The 20,091-nt window shown below is 40.9% G+C and overlaps 2 protein-coding genes across 8 annotated transcripts in view; one reads left to right on the top strand and one right to left on the bottom strand.

The window, feature by feature from the left end:
* The window catches only part of LOC147228818 (phospholipid phosphatase-related protein type 5-like), a 57,200-nt gene extending 46,093 nt beyond the window's left edge, over positions 1-11,107 (bottom strand). For 4 of the 5 annotated variants that reach the window (XM_086157106.1, XM_086157104.1, XM_086157102.1 and 1 more), the window contains exon 1: positions 758-1,353. The gene's annotated coding sequence lies outside the window, so the exon portion shown is untranslated. Of the gene's footprint in view, positions 1-757; positions 1,354-10,370 lie in introns of those variants that run through there. The other variant, XM_086157103.1, reaches the window with a different exon arrangement.
* The window catches only part of palm3 (paralemmin 3), a 39,101-nt gene continuing 29,570 nt past the window's right edge, over positions 10,561-20,091 (top strand). For 2 of the 3 annotated variants that reach the window (XM_086157099.1, XM_086157100.1), the window contains exon 1: positions 10,771-10,908. The gene's annotated coding sequence lies outside the window, so the exon portion shown is untranslated. Of the gene's footprint in view, positions 10,676-10,770; positions 10,909-20,091 lie in introns of those variants that run through there. The other variant, XM_086157101.1, reaches the window with a different exon arrangement.

Consider the following 20,091-nt stretch of genomic DNA (forward strand, 5'->3'; position numbering starts at 1 on the left):
TCTTGAGAGATTTGCCCACCTTCCAAAGCGGATATATTCGATCGGACATAAGGCTGGTGTGACTGATCGTCCCTTCTGTTGCTGTCTGTGTCTTTCACAATGATGTGCATTATAAAGCCTCACACTGGCAACACGTTGGCTAACCGTCACACTTGCATGGACACACAAATGCACCTAATTCTAACAAAAAAAGAAATGACATATGAGGGCTGTAAAAATACAGAAACCTTAAAAAAAAAAGAAGCACATTCACTAAGATGTTTGAACATTTGTTCTTGCCGTGATAGAAGTTAATGCAGGTATGTGTGTGTGTGTGTGTGTGTGCATGGACAGGGTCATTTGCTGCACAAGTTCACGCAAGTGACCATTATTTCAATATTACATGATTACATTTGGACTGGGAAGTCATTCCAACAGGTGGTACAACACAGTTGACACCTGTGTATGAACATATGTATGCGTTTGTGTTTATGTGCGTGTGAGAGAGTGAGAGCGGAAGAGATGGCAAGAACAAATGTGTCCGTGCGTGTGTGTGTGTGTGCAGGAGGAGAGAACATCTTACGCAGAATTTGTTCTATGCTGCACCTCAACAATGTGGGTCATGTTGAAGCCATCCAAACACCTTTTCCTCCTCCTTCATCTCTGTCCCTCTCCTTCTTTTCTTTTCTTCCCCATCTTTCTCTCCCTCATACACACACTCACAGAAACAGATGCACGCACGGAAAGTGCCTCCAAAAAAGAAAGAGGGGAAACTCACCTTGATTCTCTGTCTGTTGCAAACAATGACCAGTGCTCCTTATGAGTGGTCTCTAAGCGGATCTCCTCCAAGAGCAGACACCCATTCTGTGGATTCAGTGTGGTCTCAGCTCTTCGTGTCTTTCAAAGCAAAACCACCTCTCACTTCCGCCACTCTGCTGCCGTGAAGCCCTGAAGACGGAGTGTGAGCAGAGAAAGATAAAGCGCTTTCCCCGTTCCAGATACCCCGTCTCCAGCAAGCATAGACTACATCTGTCTCTACTCTGCTGCTAGGTCACTAAGCAAAATATGATGATCTTCAACAGCACTTCAAGGCTAATTAGTCAAGTGAAGGGATCCACAGGCAGAGAGACAGAGCAAGAGAGAGAGTGAAAGAGAGAAAGAGAGAAAGAGAGAAAGAGAGAGGATGCTCAGCGCTGCTGCCGATGAATAAAAGGAGAGGAAGAGGGGTGAAAATGGAGAGTGGAGAGTGGAAAGTGTGAGTGAGTGTGAGTGTGTGTGTGTGTGTGTGCGCGCGCATCTGCAGGCTTATGTGGGAGAGAAAGAGAAGGAAAGGCAAAGAGGAGGAAAAAAAAACAGAGGGAGGGTAGAGGCGACCAGAGAGTAAGACCGGGGGAGTAGAGAGAAAGCAGAAAGAGAGGCTGCATTTATACTAGCGAGCGTAGATGCAGAGAGAGGGAGAAAGGGAGCGGGAGGAGAAGGAGAGACTGAGAGATGCGTGTCTCGGTGAGGTAACATAGAAGACACAGTGCACTTTAATACTCCATCAAAACACTTTGATAGTAAAAGCCACTTTTCCACCTCAAATTATGAGAAAATTGAGGAAAATGGAGGATGTCTCTTATGAACCACTGCATTTCTCTACTTCACATGAGTGACCTTGTCAGCCAAGGTAAATGTGAGATTGGAACGCCAGATTTGCTCTGAATGGGACACCTGTGACCCTGCACGGGTCACAGGCCCTCGGCTACAAGACTCAAACTTTTCTGTGCGTATGTGTTTTCTGCAGTATCACAACTTTATGCATCGTGTGAATGTATCCTCAACTATGCAGCATTGTCAGAGGGCAACTGAAGACTATTTCCTGAAGGATTTGCCCCAAAGGTCTGCTCTTGGTCTGAATTCCACATGGCAGCTTAAATGACTATAATGCCCACATGAAATCCAATGGAGTCTTGAAATCTGATTATTTATAAACACAAATGAAAATACTGTTAAAGTCCATCAAACATTGCTATAACGGTCCTCGCCGTCAATATCTGCTTGTGTTAATTACAGTCATTTCTATTTGGATTTAGGAGACAACGTCATACACACAAGGGTAGATATGCCTATAAACATTACTATGCAAATAAACACAATTTTTTTATGCTTTAAAATGGTTACTACATTATGATGTCATATGCTGATAAGATTTGTAAACACAGAAGAGTGTGGGGATGTGGGCATTGTTTTTCACATTTTGCGCTGCAAAAACTGACTTGACTTGAACATTTTATGAGCCTTAAGTCACCACCGTGACATGTTTCCACATGTTCCTCTGTCTACTTGGGTTAACCACAGCAAAGTTTGGAAGCACTTTGTCGATGTTCGAGGCAAATCAAGAAGGAAGGTAAGCTACCATGGCAATAGTGTTTGCCAAAAAATGTTATTTAAGAATGTAGAACTGCTGGCAGGAAAACCAGATTTGCAGCAACCAAGTGTAACAGCTTTCATCATTAAAGGAGCCCTCTGTAATCTGGTCTATGCAAGACTCAGGAGGGTTTTTCATCCTCGATACCTCCAACAGTCATGTCGTAATTTGAACTCTTTTTTTATTTTCATTTTTTTTAAACTCACACTCAGTCTGGACAACATATATTACTGATTTCAGAAACTAATACTCGATATTAACGTTATATCACTGCATAGTGCTGTATATTTTTACAGTTTACTAACTCTTTTTCCTTTACTTTTGTTCAAAAATATAAAATTCTCAATTTATAATGATTAATTCTTCACTACACAACCTGTTGTTGTTGTAGCATTGTGCTACACTTTGCCATTTTCCTATTGTAGGACTGATAAAGACTATAATTATTGTGTGATTTATAGTACCTGTCAAGAACCAATAGAAATAAAGCAAGGTGGGGGTCAAAGAACTGCCATTTAAAAATGCTTCACACCCAGAATGTCACATTTGACCAGTTTACCAAACAAACTTACTTTACTTTCGTTATCCAATTGTGAAGGCGTGCTTTGGGCGGGATGACTTGTTACTCACCCGTTACCAGTATTTATTGGGAGCTCTGCTAATTGATATACCTTGTGCCTACATCGTTATAATTTTATAATAAAGACATTATGACTACCAAAATCTGTCAGTGGCTGGAGAATGTTAAGGTGGCAATTAACCATGAGTCCCTAAATGTCAAACTTCGATTGAAACATTTTAAGAGCCAGATTTTCAAAGAAATCCAGTTTGAACTGAACAATTATGTTGAAAAGTATACTTCAAGTTTACAGCTGAAAGAAAGGCATTTTTCTTCCCATTGTATATATATCTTGTTTGCATTCTGAAAATGTTCTGTTTGAAACTCATAACGAAGAGGTCTTATAAAAGCCTCCCACTTCAGCATGCAAGCACGTCACATAGGAGACTAAAAACAAATTGAATAAATATTGGTTTTTTTTCCAAAGAGGTATCGATAATATCACGTACTGTCACAGATTAAATACCTAAAAACCATGCCTATAATTGTACGTAATCTGCATTGCAGAGTGAGGAGTCGATAAAGGAAAATGAACTTAACATACATAAGTACATAACAACATAAGTACTCTTCAATCTTAAATATTTTTTTTACCTTTACAGCCAGAAAAGATGAATTCTTCTATAAGGAGGCCTCACAATCAAATATTTTTCTTTGTTATTTCCTTGCATGCTTTTCCTACAACTTGAATGACTTGTGATGGCTCATTTGAAGTCACCCATTATTTGATCCCTTCCAGCAATGTGATGGTGAGAAAGCCATGAGCTATGGCTTTAAATGTCGTACATGGTTGACATTTTCAAATGTAAGACTTTTTATGTAATAGCAGCACCTGGTTAGTGCAAGGACACACACAAAAAACTGCTGTTTCTCTATTAATACAGTCATGGTTACCGGGAGGACATTCATATTTTCCACGTAATCACTACAACTAAAACTATATAAGCGAACAGATTAGAGGAATCTTTGTCTCTTGCGGACAGCTGGTGTCTCCATAAAAGCACATTTGATGGTGAACCATACTGTAAGAAAGAGGAAAACACAAGTAGAAAGATACATTATGGGAAGAGTAAAAAAAAGTACAAGCAAATGTCAAAGTTAAGGACAAACACCCCTGAAAGTGGAGCAAGTGCACAGAACTCGACGTGCATGTCCTAAAAAGAACTACACACACACACACACACACACACACACACACACACACACACACATACACACAGGTGCACATCCACGTGCATGCACGCACACACAGAAAACCTGTCTTTTCATAACTTTCTGCCGTAAGTCCAATAACCTGGGAATTACAATTTTCAATGAGCTATGCAGGAGGCTGTCAGATGTGTTAGTGAAGGTCATAGTAAAGGAGGGATGTTCATCCAATACCTTACATCATCTATTCAACAGAATTGAAGTGCAGACTTTGACTTTGGTTTAATTCAAGGGGTTGAACATAAATATGATTAAATATGTAGGGATTGTAGCTATTTTCATACAAACGTTCCTCATTCCAGGGGCTTAAAAGTAACTGGACAAATAAACATAACCAAAAGTAAAATATTAACTTTTCAATATTTTGTTGCCTTAGCAGGCAAATACTGCAGGCAAAGACTGGTACCCATGGGCATCACCAAACGCTAGGTTTCCTCCTGTTATGCCTTGCTAGGCCTTTACTGCAGCGGTCTTCATTTGTTGCTTGTTTGTGGGGCTTTTGGCCTTAAGTTTTGTTGTGAGCAAGTAAATGTATGTTCAATTGGGTTGAGATCCGGTGATTGACTCTGCCATTGCAGAATATTCCACTTCTTTTCTTTAAAACTACTACTACTACTGGGTTACTTTTGCAGTATGTTTTGGATTATTGTTCATCTGTACTGTGAAGTGCCGTTCAATCAACTTTGCTGCATTTGGCTAAATCTGAGCAGAAAGTATATCCCTATACACTTCAGAATTCATCCGGCTGCTTCTGTCTTTTGTCACAACATCAATAAACACAATTGACCCAGTGCCACTGGAAGCCATGCATGCCCATGCCATCACACTGCCTTCACCATGTTTTACAAAAGATGTGGTGTGCTTTGGATCGTGAACTGTTCCAATTCTTCTCCAAACTTTCTTCTTCCCATCATTCTGGTACAGGTTGATCTCAATTCTGACCTTTCTATTTTTGAGGCTGATTAATGGTTTGTACCTTGTGGTGAATCCTGTGTATTTACCTCATGGTGTCTCTTTATGGTAGACTTAGATACTGATACACCTACTTCCTGGAGAGTGTTCTTTACTTCAGTGGATGTGGTGATGGGGTTTTTCTTCACCATGGAAAGAATTCTGCCACAACTGTTGTCTTCTGTGGACATCCAGGCCTTTTTGAGTTCCCATGCTCACGAGTGCACTCTTTTTTTCCTCAGAATGTACCAAACTATTGATTTGGCCACTCCAAACATTTCTGCGATCTCTTTGATGGATTTCTTCTTTTCTTCAGCCTTAGGATGGTCTGTTTCACCTCTATTGAGAGCTCCTTTGACTGCATGTTGTGCATTCACAGCAACAGCTTCCAAATGCAAACGCCACACCTAGAATCAACTCCAGACCGTTTAACTGCTTAATTGATGACAGGTTACTGAGGGTGTTATTTTTTTGCAGCCTTCTGAGTCAATTGTCCAATTACTTTTGGTCCCTTGAAAAGATAGAGGCGAATATTAAAGAGCTTTAATTTCTAAACCCTTGCTCCAATTTGGGTGTGAATACTGTTAAATTACAGCCGAGAGTCTGCACTTTAAACCCATATTGATTATATGATTCTATCCTGAACATGTTTCCGAAACAGCTAAAATAACAAAACTTGTGTCACTGCCCAAATATTTCTTGGCCTAACTGTATACAAGGAATCTAATAGTATTTCATCAGAAGTAATGACTACAATGTTTAGATAGAATGCAAATAGCTTACTTTGAAGGCATTACATTCACATTGTTACTGAGGCAGAAATACAGGTTTCAGTGAATCAACAAACTCCCAGTCTGGTTCCTTCTTGCTTGGCATATAAACAGACGATCATCTTCCTTGGTACCGGATTGAGTGACACATAAATAACCAATTATTTAACAGGGTTGTGGATTGGTTGCAACACTGGCATGATAGTGTAACAGAAGTATAAAGATGTTGGATAAACAATCACTCTCAAAAGGAGGCTTTAAAAAACAGCAGCACTCGGAAAGTGGAGCAGGTGGCTAGTGAGGACCACAGAATAAATCTGGCACACAAATTTTCCTTTCTTAAATAAATGAATAAAAAAACATTAATCTTCAAAATTTGTAGCCTGGTCTTAATGAAAACTAGGCCTTTCACTTGTCAATATCTGCTGGGATCTGACATATTATTGTGACACGCCTTTTTTTTGAAAATGCTGAGCTTGTATTCAAAGTTTCAATATAGGAATGCCAAAGTCAGAGAGGACTCCACAGTGTGGAGGAAAGTGCATGATAAGTGGCAGTAGCAACAGGATAAAGCGGTAAAAGGGAGGTGTTTTTATCCAATTCTGTCTGGATAAAGGGTTGCTAACAGATGAGGGACACTACGCAAGGAACAATTTATCATTTGCAAAGTAAAGGTTGGACCCTTTTTCCTAGTACAATTGTACAATAGTAAAATTTTTAATAGTGCATTGCTCACTGCAATGATATCATCCACAGGGTATTTGTGATCACTGAACCAAAGCTGAAACTGTGGAGAATGTTGGACATACAGGAAATATATAAATGTGAAAAACAGACTGAGGTAGGACAAATGTGCAAATTGGGCAGTTGACAGGTGTGATGAAAAGTATATTGAGTTTTGAAAGGGAGGGGGGTGGTGTTTAAAACTTTTGTGAAGAGATGAGGAAAAGGAAAAGGGACAACTGGACTTGAAACAAAATTTGGCAGCAATGAACACTGACGGAGAACAGAATTTGAAAGCAGTCTGTGATGCAGTGACATTATATCCAACCACAGTCAAAACTTTCTGTAGAAGGACTGTACATCTAGATCATATAACCTTGTTAAGAAATATGTGCATGTTTGCAAAACTTTTTTAGAAATGTTTTGCTCCTTATTTCAACACCTAAATGGCATTTTAGTTGGATAACTATGAATCTTTTGTGCAACTGCAAAAAGTGTATCAAACTCCAAAAAAAGGCAGTCACTAACAGTAGAAAAGAATCTTGTTCAATATGAATATTGTATTGGATATAAACTTTACCTAAATGGTCTGTTGCCAACGTTAGCTATTACATGTGCAAAATTTGCAAATAGTGAGAATTTTAAATATTCTGGCACTGGATGTAAAGCAAGCGTGTTGCATAATCAACCAAGAGAGACATTCTAGTCTGTGGAAAGCTGGCACAAGCACTATCTGCTAGTGCCAGCATCTCATTTCAAGGCTAATTATATGCGATATGTTATCAGATTGAAATATACACATGTAATGTAATTATGTAGGGAGTTAAACTACATAGGTTGAAACTGGTTTATGGGCAACGATATTAAGGTTTATGTATGAATGCTGCATGGCACAAGCATAATAAACAGGTCTAGAGTATGATGAAATAGGACCCAAGGTAGTTGAGGGGTCATGCACACTGACACAAACTTTGCCTTTTTTTTTTTATCAACGATCACCTGCCCTGTTAATAGTTTACTACCTATACTTTCCTAACAATGTTGGCAAACTGAAAATGAAGGAGTGATTTCTGTTCCGAGGCAGTCGCACGATCGACATAATTACTAATCCTGTTCATTCTTCAGATGTGGATTGATTAGAAAATACACAAACAGAGTGGCCAACGACTGTCTTTCTAGCCGGTGCTGCCGGAACAAAATGCGAGCTCTGACAGATGAGCAAACAAACAAATAAACAAAGAAAAGAAAAGCAATGCTCAGAAAGTACTGGTGCACATGAAAAGACAGGTACAAAAGGAGAGGCTCAAAATATTGTTACTGAAAGGTTGCTAACAACCATCCGCAGCCCCCACATGCACACAAAGGGAACAAATGCTGTTGCCATATTGTTAGAGGAAAGCCATGTGATATCAGGCTGTGTGCTCCTGCAGTCTGGTTGTTGATACCAAGACTTTCTTGTCTTGGGAAATCAGAAGTAGGCCGAGTCAGTGGATGTGCTCATTTCATGCACTATCACTGTGGATCACAGCCAAGTCCATTCGGGCTTCAAATTAGTATGCTTAAGAAATTCCTTCCATAAAGAATGGATAAGATTTGTGGCAAATCAGCTTTTAAAAGAGGATCGAACACAGGTCAAACAGTCTCTGCAGCCCAAGAAACCGACCATCTCCATTTCATTATGCTTCTTTGGAGCCTTGTGCCATATATTTGGACCATATAAAAACAATATACATGTACAATATATTTATTTAAATGAAAATATAGCAACCTGACCTTTCCGGTGTCGTGATACTTTAGTAGTGGAACGATCGAAGATTTTCAAGCTCTGAAATTATGTCAATTTGTAAGTATATATATATGAACTGAGTCCTCTGAATAGAATGACAAACATTAATAAATAATACTGAATTGTATTACGAATGCAATGATAAAAGTCTACTGATAAGGGAGTTATTTTTAATTTATTATTGGGATTAGGGACATTAATGAGTCATTTGTTTTATACAGTTAACTTAAATAAAAGATAAGTGTCTTCCGAAAAAGCATGAAATAATCACAGGGCTATTTAATCATGGATCAAAGATATGTTTTAAAATTCATTCATAATCTCTGGCCAACAACAACAACAAAATGAATTATTTTATATGATGCAGTTATAGTGGAGCAAGGTAAATTAGATAATCTGCTTTTTGAAAAATATATACTTACACAGAGACAAAACTTTCACTATTACACATTTTTAACTCCGGCTTCACCATATTAAGCAGAACAATCAATCAATTTAGAAAATATGGGATATCTTCTAGCAGCCTTTTTTTCCTCTTTTAATAATCCCTGGTGGGAGTTTCATCCACCCAGCATTTAACCCATCATGGATGAACTATGAGCAGTGGGCAGCCACTGAGGTGGCACCCAGGGAGCAATCAGTGTCTTGCTTACCAACACTCAACAGACTAGAGGGACCCCAGGAATCGAACCAGCAATTTCGGCTTTAAGATGACTGCTTTTACCTCTTGAGCCTCCTGTCACATCAACCCACAAGAATTGTATCATATGTCTGAAGAATTTCTCTCACTCCCAGGCTACCTTGTTCATGTAAACATCTAAATTAACATTCACTGATGTGTCGGACACGTCAACAAATCTGTCAGCACAAATGGTTGTCATGCGAGATGAGGGTTATACAAATAGCTAAACCAAAAACTATTAGATGTAAATATCAGTCTAACTGACATTCATACAAAGACTCCAAATCCTTTCAATTTGTCAAAAACGCTACAAGAAAATAACATATGTCTTTACATTTATTTTTGTCATTTAAGTATTCCATGGTGTGGTGTGGAGTGATGTATAAAATGTTTGTTACTGTACAAAGTTCAGACTCTATTACTGCTGTAAACCCCACAGCTCACTTCATGATTGCGCTTGGTAAAACTTTGCTACAATATATCATTCATATACTGTGTATTTAATTCTGTGGTTATCCACTTGCCAAGAAATTTCATTTTGTGTGCACAAGTCTGACATTGGATGTGCTGCTGCCAAGCAAGGTATAACAAAAACATATATTTGTACATTGTTGTTGTTTACTCTGCAACCCACTTAATGTCTCAAGCACACAATCCTCTATTAACATCCCACCGTAACAAGATGTGAAAATGTTTGAGACATCTTGCTACACACAGAGGTAGAATGTCTGAGGTCTGAGGACTTTTTATTTATTTTAAAGGCAATTCCATGCTTATTGTTGGAAGCTGTTGGGTCTGGACTTTAAATTGATATGCAACTGATAAATTTATTATCATTAATGTATTTATTAATTAATAAATTTCATAAGCCCAACCTGTGTTTTTTGTTGCGGAGTTAATGTGTCTTTTCTTAGTACTTGGTACATTTGAAGATTAAAGGGATTCTGATTCTAATATTTTATTGCAGTGTTGAGTTTGTACTAGCTACACAGAAACTGGGGACATATCTGTGGAAAAATCATGACATTGTTCGCTTTTTATTCATTTTAAAAGCAATTCCATGCTTGATCTCTGAACGCTGATGTACCAAGACTGTAACTGTATATGCAGATTGCTTTTTTTTTCCTTTTGCATAATTTTCCTTGTCTTCCAGGGAGCCCGACACTGAGATTTCAAACTGAACGCATCTTGTCATCCTGTTTTGTGTTTCTAAAGAGGAGTCGCTGAGACGGGCCACTAACCGTGCAGGAAACCCGAGGCTGCGGGCTCCATCCGGAAGGCTGGCCTCTCACCGGAACCAGCGGAGTCAGGTAACCGACGACGCTTCTCCCTCCCCCCGTCACACGCCGAGGGTGGGGTGGACAAGTGAGAGTGTCTCGTCTCCCGCTGTCGCATGGACTTGTAGCAAGCCTTTTTTTTTGAAATATTTTCTTTTAAACTTAGGGGTAAAAAGTTTGAAAAGGCGGAAAAAGTCGCTCGGCTGGTTCCTGTGTTCACGAGGAGGGAAAGACTGTCGGCGCGCGTGTTGAGCTCCACTCATACTCAGGTGTTCGGACAGGCAGCTGATTGCCTCCCGTCTGCCAATCTCTTCTTTTCTAGTCAGCTTTCAAACGAAACGAGCAACTTATATACCTTAAAAAAATAATATTTAAGAAAAACAACTTTGGGGCGTTTTTGTTGTGGCTCTTAAACGTTTCCTGTATTTTTTTTTTTTTTTTACGCATTCTCCCCCGTTGCCTCTTCGCCTCGGTACAACGTCAACGGCAGTTCGAAACACAGGTAAGCCTGAGAAGCGCCTTCCGCCTCGACAACTCGGCCCCTTCTTCCTATTTTCCTGTCTGGAAAGATAAACCTGCGTACGTGGTCGGTCGACACATTTTGAAACGGGGCCAAGCGGTGGAAGTGAGCCCCAGTCGGAGTCCTACGGTGGCGGGTGACTCGTCTGACCTCTGTCTGGTTAGACGGCGGAAACGTTACCTTTTCCAATCATTGGATTTTTTTTTTAAGGGGGAGATAGTGGTCACGTGATTCCTGACCTATATGGAATGTCCAATCTCTCGTTTGTTAATGGGTCTGTTTGTTTGTTTACTCAAAAACACGCATGCTTGTTATATCCAAGTATTAATCCAGCTGTAAAATTTTTAATCAGCTTGGTTTCTATATTTTAGGAGAGTTCACATCCAGAAACCTCAGGTCTGCAGGCTGTTCATACAGGCAACATTTATCCTATCTCGTGACTCTTCACACCTGTCGTTGAATCTGCAACGCTCCACAAACATTCACGTCAAGTAATCCGTGTATATTTGTTTTTATGCTTACCGCTTTCATCCCTTTAAACAGCCAATGCACTTAGGTCCACATTGACGGCTGTTTTTTTAAGACACAACGTTTCTGGCTAACAACCCGTCAAACAAACTGCTCAGCATGCAGCTGATCGTGCTGTTATTACAAGCAGGAAGCCCAGCTGGAGCTCCTGACGTGGTTCTTTTTTCTGTCATGCTAAAAAGGCTTTTTCCAGGTGGTGTTACTCACCTCTGGCATCATTTGGGTCTTTAGAAGTACTCTGTTTTTTTGAAGTTGTTAACAAGCCAAGTGAGGGACAGAATTTCAAAAACATGTAGCACCCGACTAATCGTTTGACAGAGTACTTGAACATATCTCACAGTAGCAGAAACAGTCAGCAGTCAAACATTTGTAAGTAACACTCCTTGTTTTGTATAACTTATTTCCAGGACTTTTACCCTATTTGGTTCAAATTCTTTTCTGTGTCTTTACAGACCTTTTCAATAGACACATTGATAGACATGTCACTCTGTCACAGTTCTGTAGCCGTACGGTGAGATTCCATACAAAAGTACTGAAACGTACATGGCCATCCCCACCCCCTGCGATACTATCAGCTCATATTGGCCTTAAATTAGCCTGTCACAGAATATGATATCAGTACATTTGCCTGTCGTGTCGTCTTCTCCCTTCGGCTTTTCCCTTCAGGGGTCGGCACAGTGAATCAACCTTCTCCATCTAACCCTGTTCTCTGTATCCTCCTCTCTCACACCAACTACCTTCATATCCTTTCTCACTATGTCCATAAATCTTCTCTTTGGTTTTCCTTGAGACCTCCTGCCTGCCAGCTCCAATTCCAGCATCCGTCTACCAAGATCCGTTTTTCTGCACTTGGCTTAATGCTGTGAACAACCCCATTTGTGATTCAGAAAGTTTGTCCAAGTATGTCCAGCAGAGTACACTCTGACATGACTGTTTACACTTTTGGTTCAGCTGCAGCAAATGAGAGGTGCATCCTAGGTGGTCAGGTATCACTGTGCATCTCTACATTTGCTGGCAAATCATCTACTTTTTGAAATACAACCACGATTACCGTCATTATAACTCTGAGTATGACTTTGATATAATATCACCAAGTCCCTGAGGCACTAATTTAAGCAAGCTGGGAAGATTAGAAGACTACCTAACAAAACATCATCCTTGTGTATTTCTGTTGTTCAGGATATGAAGGAATGTTGAAAGTTGCATTGAAGTTTGGTCATAAAGCAAAATAAAGAGGCGGTGTGGCTCAGGGAATTTGAGTAGTCCTTGGAACTTAACATTCCTGCTTCGATTCCCGCGCTCCTTCATGACTGTTGAAGTGTTATCAAGACACTGAACCCCTGACTGCTCCCCTGGCACTGCTAAGTGGCTGCCAACTGCTCATGGTTCATCCATAAGGGGTTAAATGCAGAGAAATATTTTCCTGCAAGGGACTAATAAAGTTAAAAAAAAACAAAAAACAAATCTAAAAGAGCTTTTAAGACAGCAGCCTTCTAATAACGTTTACATAGTCCTATTATTTCATTGTCTGTGCATAATCCACATGGAAAATGGACATTTATTTTTTCCTTGCCATATTATCTGTGTTTGTTTCATTAAGAGTTTTGTATCAACTTTATTGTTTTCATTTTCTGAAATTAGTTTTTTGATTATTATGTGTTGAATGGCACATTGGAAGCATGCAGAAACTCAAAACATGTAAAAAAAATATATATGCTGCAATAAAATCAGGGTTCACATGAACTGCTTTATAAGCCACAGCTTGATCACTCCTCCCATGCGCAGTGCTTGTATTAGATCGTACAAACGTAACTCCATTCAATATTATTTGGGGAATAAAATGAAACAAAATTAATAGAATCATATCAGTGATAAATGTGCTGGTCTGCTTGTTGCGACTGAGTTGAAAAGCTTTATTGTTGATGTATCCGGAGTATGGCATGGTGCCCAGCTCAATATACTTGTCATTTTAAAAGCAGTTTGGTTTGATATAAATCTGCACGGCTGTGAAAAAAGAAAAAAAAACACATATTTAATAAGAGAAATGAGGAAAAATATTAGACACAGGCAAAGAAGCTGGCAGATAAAAGAGCATGCAAAACCGCGTGGTCGTCAGGGCTTCCAGTGATCAGCGAAGGTTGCCTTTTTAGATGTTCAAGAGAGCAGTGTATAGGGGGACAAAGTGGGTGTGTGTGGGGGGGGGGGGAGTAACAGATAAAGAAAGAAGACAAAGAAGTAGCTTGGAGTAATGAAATCCACTACTGCTTTGCAAACTGGGTGATGGATGATTTTTCAGCAAGAGGGAAATTCCTCACTGCCACATTGCTCCGAGCATATATACGTCTCTCTGATCACCTGTCTTTCTCGCCATCCTTTGCCCAAGTATGTTGGATTGCTTTCCAATATTCTACCCACTGCTATCTCATCCACCGCTATCTCAAACACTGCAACCAGTGCCAATTCCTCTTCAGTTACTGGTATATTGAGATAAGTTGTGTACATACTTTAATTGCCACATAGTTTTCAAAATATATTTAGATGAATGGTGCCTTGATCACATCAACTGACAATGTCACCAATTCCATTTCTATGGTACTACCTCAATGATCTGTTTCCAGGTTGCATGAAAACACTTTGCTCAGACGTGTTATTATTATGTCTGTAGAGGAGATTAGACTGTGAAATACACAAGGAAATGGCTCACCTGGAAGCAGCACATTGCAAACACAATGGACATGTGAAAGGTGACTGTGTCTACACTTCAAATAACAGCAATAATTTCAAGTGCAGTTTTTTTTAAAGTGTGTCATAAGTGATGCGCATAATGTCAAAGCAATCCACTGTTTTAGTTCCTTAATTCACAGACCAAAGAGTAATAGTCTCTAATTTACCTGAGATACACTGCTTTTGGTTAGATGATTGGATTGCTACCAATCCAGAAATACATTTGACAGTTTTGGTATGATATGGCTGTATATCATTGGTGTTTGACTAGTAATTTTTTATTTTTTGTTTGTGTATTTGTGATGGTGGCAACGTTGACAACCTTGAAGCAATCTATTAATAATGCAATTTCTGCCTTTTCATAATGGTGACTGTATCACTGTCCCGTTGAGAATCATTGAAATCAAGCTGTTTGCCAAATTACACAGTATCAGTCTAAGCATACCTGGGATTCCAGTCACAGCCCAACATTAGTGTTATTCAAAGGCTGCCTCCCTCGGACTGTTCTCTTTCTCATGTGTTTTTGTCAGTGATAAATGTTGTGTTGGGGATCTCACTTTGCAACAGCAAAGGTGAAGTGATGTTCGGTATTCTTTTCATTTGTAATAGACTTTTGATTAAAACCTCGAAAGGGAGGGACAGAAATGGATAGGAAACCACACAACACATTCACTTCACTTCTTCACATGAACTGCCAACAATGTAATCATCTTCTGCGACAGTGAACATGTTGTGAGGGAGCGAGTGCAAATTCATTTTTCAAATTAAATGGGTGTTAAACCGGTGTTTTCGAACACTCACCTACCTAATGAGTCGTCTTCCTTTCCTTTCGGCTTTTCCCCTCAGGGGTTGCCACAGCGAATCAACCTTCTCCATCTAACCCTATTCTCTGTATCCCCCTCTCTCATACCAACTAACTTTATATCCTCTCTCACTATGTCCATAAAAATTCTTCACCTACCTAATGAGAGTACCATATAAATAATGCATTTTTGTATAACAAGCTTTCTGTTATGCATTTTTTTCAGCCATTCCAGTTTTTGTCAGAACTATCTAAATAGCTAGGATCAGGGGATTTGAATGCTGTTTAAACTTTCGTTCTTTTTGGTGTGTTAGAGAACTTTGCACAATTTCTGCAGTACTTTATTTAATTTCTCTTAAATACTATGCAAAGAAAAAAGATCGTTTAAACTTCAGCCTGAAGTTTCTGACACGCTCTAGTGGTTTGTCATTCCTATTTATGTGCAAATTAAACAAAGAAGACAGCATAAATTATTCAACCACCTGACATTACTGAAATGCTTGTGGTTTTGAGGTTGTGGTTCAGAGGTAGCTGAAAATGTACATTGTACACCACAATTACCTGAAAGAAGTTTGTACTGTATGCTGAAAGTGAGGGTATATATTAACCTGCTGGCAAAGCATGAGCACACATCAGAAACAGGATGTACTTCAGGTAATTTGCACATACTTAACACACAAATCAAACTATTAATGTACAGTTTGACTGCATTTTGCAGGTTATGTAGATCTTTACAGAGGGAGAGATTGCGGTGTTGTCACAACTATTCTATGCCAGCAAGCTGTAAATTACTCATCCTGCCAAAGCTGAGGTGTGATAACTGTCTTCTCATTTTAAAAATGTGAAACTGTTGAAGGTTCTCAACTCTTTTGGAAAAAAGACAGGTGTTACTGAAACATATCCATTTAATTCCATGCACAAGTGAATCTATTAACAATTTTGTGTCTCTTGCACAGCAGCTCTTTCAATGTAAATCCATTACCTTGTTTAGTGTCACTTTCATTTGAATACCATGTAATAGTCACCGAGGACCAGCAGTCAGTAACTGGAAATCAAAGATTCTGACCAAGCCAAGACTTTGCCAACTTCACTCTCTGCTAAGTACTCTGCTGCAAGCTGACAAAGTAATAACATTGATGCATAGTTCCTTTGATTCTTGCTGTTATGTTGAAATGTATGGTGAAAGTTGTCTGGATGCAACACAATTTCTTTTCACCAGTGTTTTCATTACTACCTCTAAACCCAATGCACTGAAGCTCTAAATGTTGATGAGGCTTGGAATGGAATAGAATATTTCCTAATGTTTAACAAGAACATGTGCATTGATCTGAATTTTTAGATGCCTCTTCATGATGGTTGTTAAAAATATATAAATACATTAAACAATTTCTAGTTTCTGTAACTCTTAGCCAAACAAATCACAAAAGGAAGTACCCCAGATCACAGATGAAGAAATAGAGCAAAAGATCAATTGTGGTTATTTAAAAAAAAAAAAAAAAGAGAGAGAAAAAGTCATTGCCTGTGCTCTCACTCCAGTTTCAACATGCTCCAAAGGACAAAGAGTGTTAGTTGCTTTTGAACATTTTAATGATTTTTTTCTGCCACCGATTGAACTCTCTTTTTGAGGGAAAAAAAAAATATGGCTTCACTCACTGTGACAACTTTTTACACAGAAGCTTGTATGAGTTCATATTTATGGCTGCTGTTTGCTTGCACTGATCCTACACAACATCTTTGAACCTTTTCGTGACATCTTGCACTTGAATTTTTGACAGAACATAAAGAACATGGCAGACGATATATGAGACAATGGAGAAGTGTTGTGCAATTTGACGTGCGGGCCGAGTGCGGACCCCAGTCATACAAGGATGAACAGCCCGTATGATGGGGTTCAGTACCCCATACTCCCAGAGCACCCCCCACAGGATCTCCCACGGGACACGGTCGAATGCCTTCTCCAGGTCCACAAAACACATTTAAACTGGGTGGGCAAACTCTCATGCGCTGAAGCATGTCAGCCGGGACAGCCCTACAGCATCCAGAGCCTTGAGCAACCCGGGGCGGACCTCATTCCAGCAGCCCCGCTGCTGTAGAGCTTTTTGACTGCTTCATCATATTCAGCCCCGGAGATAGGTTTGTCCACTACAGAGTCCCCTGGCTCTGCTTCCTCATTCGAAGGCATTTCAATAGGGTTGAGGAGGTTTCTGAAGTATTCCTGCCACCGATCTACATTGTCTCGATTTGAGGTGAGCAGCGCCCCGCCCCCACTGTACACCGTGTTGACAGAGCACTGCTTCCCCCTCCTGAGCCCCTGGATGGTGGACTAGAATCTCCTAAATGCCCACTGGAAGCTGTTCTCAATGGCCTCTCCGAACTCCTCCCTCGCCCGAGTTTTTGCCTCGGCAACCACTGATGCCGCGTGCCTCTTGGCCTGCGGCTTCGACCTGTCATTGCTATTAGCACCTGGCATTGACCTGTCAGCTGCCTGCAGAGCGCAGCAGGCTAGAAAGGCCCAATAGCATCCTTTCATGTTGGAGTCCAGGAGTGGGTTTGAGGGTTGCTGCCCCAACAGGAGCCCACCACCTTACGGCCACAGCTTCAGTTTGCCACCTCAGCAATGGAAGCAAGAAACATGGCCCATTCAGTCTTAATGTCCTCCGCCTCCCCCGGGACGTGGTTGTAGTTCTGCTGGAGGTGGGAGTTGAAACTCCCTCTGACAGGGGATGCTGCTAGACGTTTCCAGCAGACCTCGACATTACGTTTGGGTCTGCCAGGTCTGACCGGCATCCTCCACCACCATCAGAGCCAGCTTACCACTAAGTGGTGATCAGTTTATAGCTCCGCCCCTCTCCTCACCCGAGTGTCCCAGACATGCCGCCGCAAGTCCGATGATACGACCACAAGGTTAACCCTCTCAGGCTCAAATTAAGTTGTGGCGTAATTAGCTAAGTAGCATTTAGCTGTCGCAAATCTGCAACATCTGCCTGGAGAAGGTTAATCAAAGAGGTGTGGCCTAAGATGTGTTTGTGCCGAGTGCACATATGGACACCTTTATGTCTGAACATGGTGATCGTTATGGACAATCCTTGATGAGCACAGAAGTCCAATAACTAAGCACCACTCGGGTTCAGATCAGTTAGGCCATTCCTGCCAATCACACCCTTCCAAGTCACACTTGCCCACGTAAGCATTGAACTCTCCCAGTATAGCGAGGGAGTCCCCGGTAGGAGCACTTTCAAGCTGCCCCTCTAGGGACCTCAAAAATGGTGGGTAAACTGAAGTGTTGTGGGCGCATAGCCACAAACAGCAGTCAGAACCCGTCCCCCCACCTGAAGGCGGAGGGAGGCTACCCTCTCGTCCCCCGTGTTGAAGCCCAACATGCATGCTGGCACAGAGATAGGGGACAATCAATATGCCCACACCTGCCCTGGGCCTCTCACTGGGGGCAACTCCAGAATTAAAAAAAGAGTCTAGCCCCCCTCAAGTGGCCTGGTTCCAGACCCCATGAGTGCATCGAGGTGAGTCCCACTTGATATAGTCGGAATCTCTCAGCCTCGTGCACCAGCTCGGCATCCCACCCTACCAGAGAGGTAGGGAAGGCGTTCCATGTTCCCTGTTCCTTCTGCAGCGGAGGATTGGACTGCCAAGGTCCCCCACTCTGGCTACCGCCTGGCTCACACTGCACCCGACCCCCTTGGCCCTGCCTGTGGGTAGCGAGCCCAGGGGAGGGGGGACCCATGTCGTTCCTTCGAGCTGCGGCCGGGCAGAGCCCCATTGGTACAGACCTGGCCACCAGGCACTTGCCGCCAAGCCCCGTTTGGCTTGAGGGGGGTCCCCAGTGACCCGTGTCTGGACAAGGGAAAACTGGGTTTAATAGTTTTCATGGGAGGTCATACTTTGTCTGGTCCCTCACTTGAGACCTGTTTGCCTTGGGTGTCCCTTCCAGGAGCATAAAGCCCCCGAAAACATAGCTCACAGGATCACTGGGAGACGCAACCCCCCCCACCATGGTAAGGTGGCAGCTCACGGAGGGGTCCACAGGGATTAATAAAGGATAATTATTATTAATTTCACACTACTTTTTGAAACAACTTGGAGTTTTGGTGTGGTTAAAACACGCCATTTGCAGGCTTTGTCATTGTACAGTATCGTAATACCGTCAACCAACAGGGACAGAAAAAATTTGTAGTTTTCTGTAACTCATACGCAGTATTTTAATGTGAATATTAGTAAGTATAGTATCTTGAGTATCCAGTAATGGTATCCCTCTAAGAGCATGACTGTGATTTGCTATGGAAGGTGAGGAGAAGTTTTCAGTTCTTGTCCTTGACCCAAATTACAAGAAGATACAAGCATTGTATGAGCTTGAAGCAGCCTGTACTGTATGTGGCCTTTCGATGATAGAGGGCAGTGAATTCTAAATGTTGTCTTTAAACAGTTTTGTAAGACAAACTCAGTTTTCTACACATGTAACAACCTCTTATATGAAAATGCCATCTTTTCAATTGAGAAGTTATTTCAAACCTTACATAATATACATTCATTAAATAAGAAGCAGTGGTAGTCGTGTTCTCATCCAGACTTTTTGGGTTCGTAGTCAATTTACATTATCTAAGAAAAATACAAATAGGCTCGAAATTGGCTTGATGGATGTATACAGTAATTCCAGTTAACAGCTGTGATAGACACTGAAAGTATTCTCTGTGATTTTGTTTTTAATGGTGGATGGGATGTCAGTTTTTTTTTTTTTTTTTTCAGTGATCATGGGGCGGAGGGAAGTTAAATATTATAATAACAAAGTTGACACTTACAAGACTAGGACACGTTCATAGAATACATTAAAACTAATCAGTGCTTGTCATTGCAAGGATTTAACCAGCTTGGAGTAATGGGCTGTTCTATGTCAGAGAAACAAGGTTCAGGATATGTCATGTCTACACAAAGTGTATGTTACCGTGCTTTAGGAAGATTGTCTTTGTAATATTTTCCTGGGAGATGATGTGTGTAATGGAGCTGTGAGGCCCCTGGCACAGGCCTAGGGGCTTTTGATTCAATGACAATAGCCAAAATGAACCGAGACCGGATTACACCATCCCTGCATTCCTTTCCAA

Source organism: Fistularia commersonii, chromosome 12 (assembly GCF_037954325.1).
Source record: "Fistularia commersonii isolate RoL2024-O1a breed Wild chromosome 12, RoL_Fcom_v1.0, whole genome shotgun sequence".
In the NCBI taxonomy this organism is placed as follows: Eukaryota; Metazoa; Chordata; class Actinopteri; order Syngnathiformes; family Fistulariidae; genus Fistularia; species Fistularia commersonii.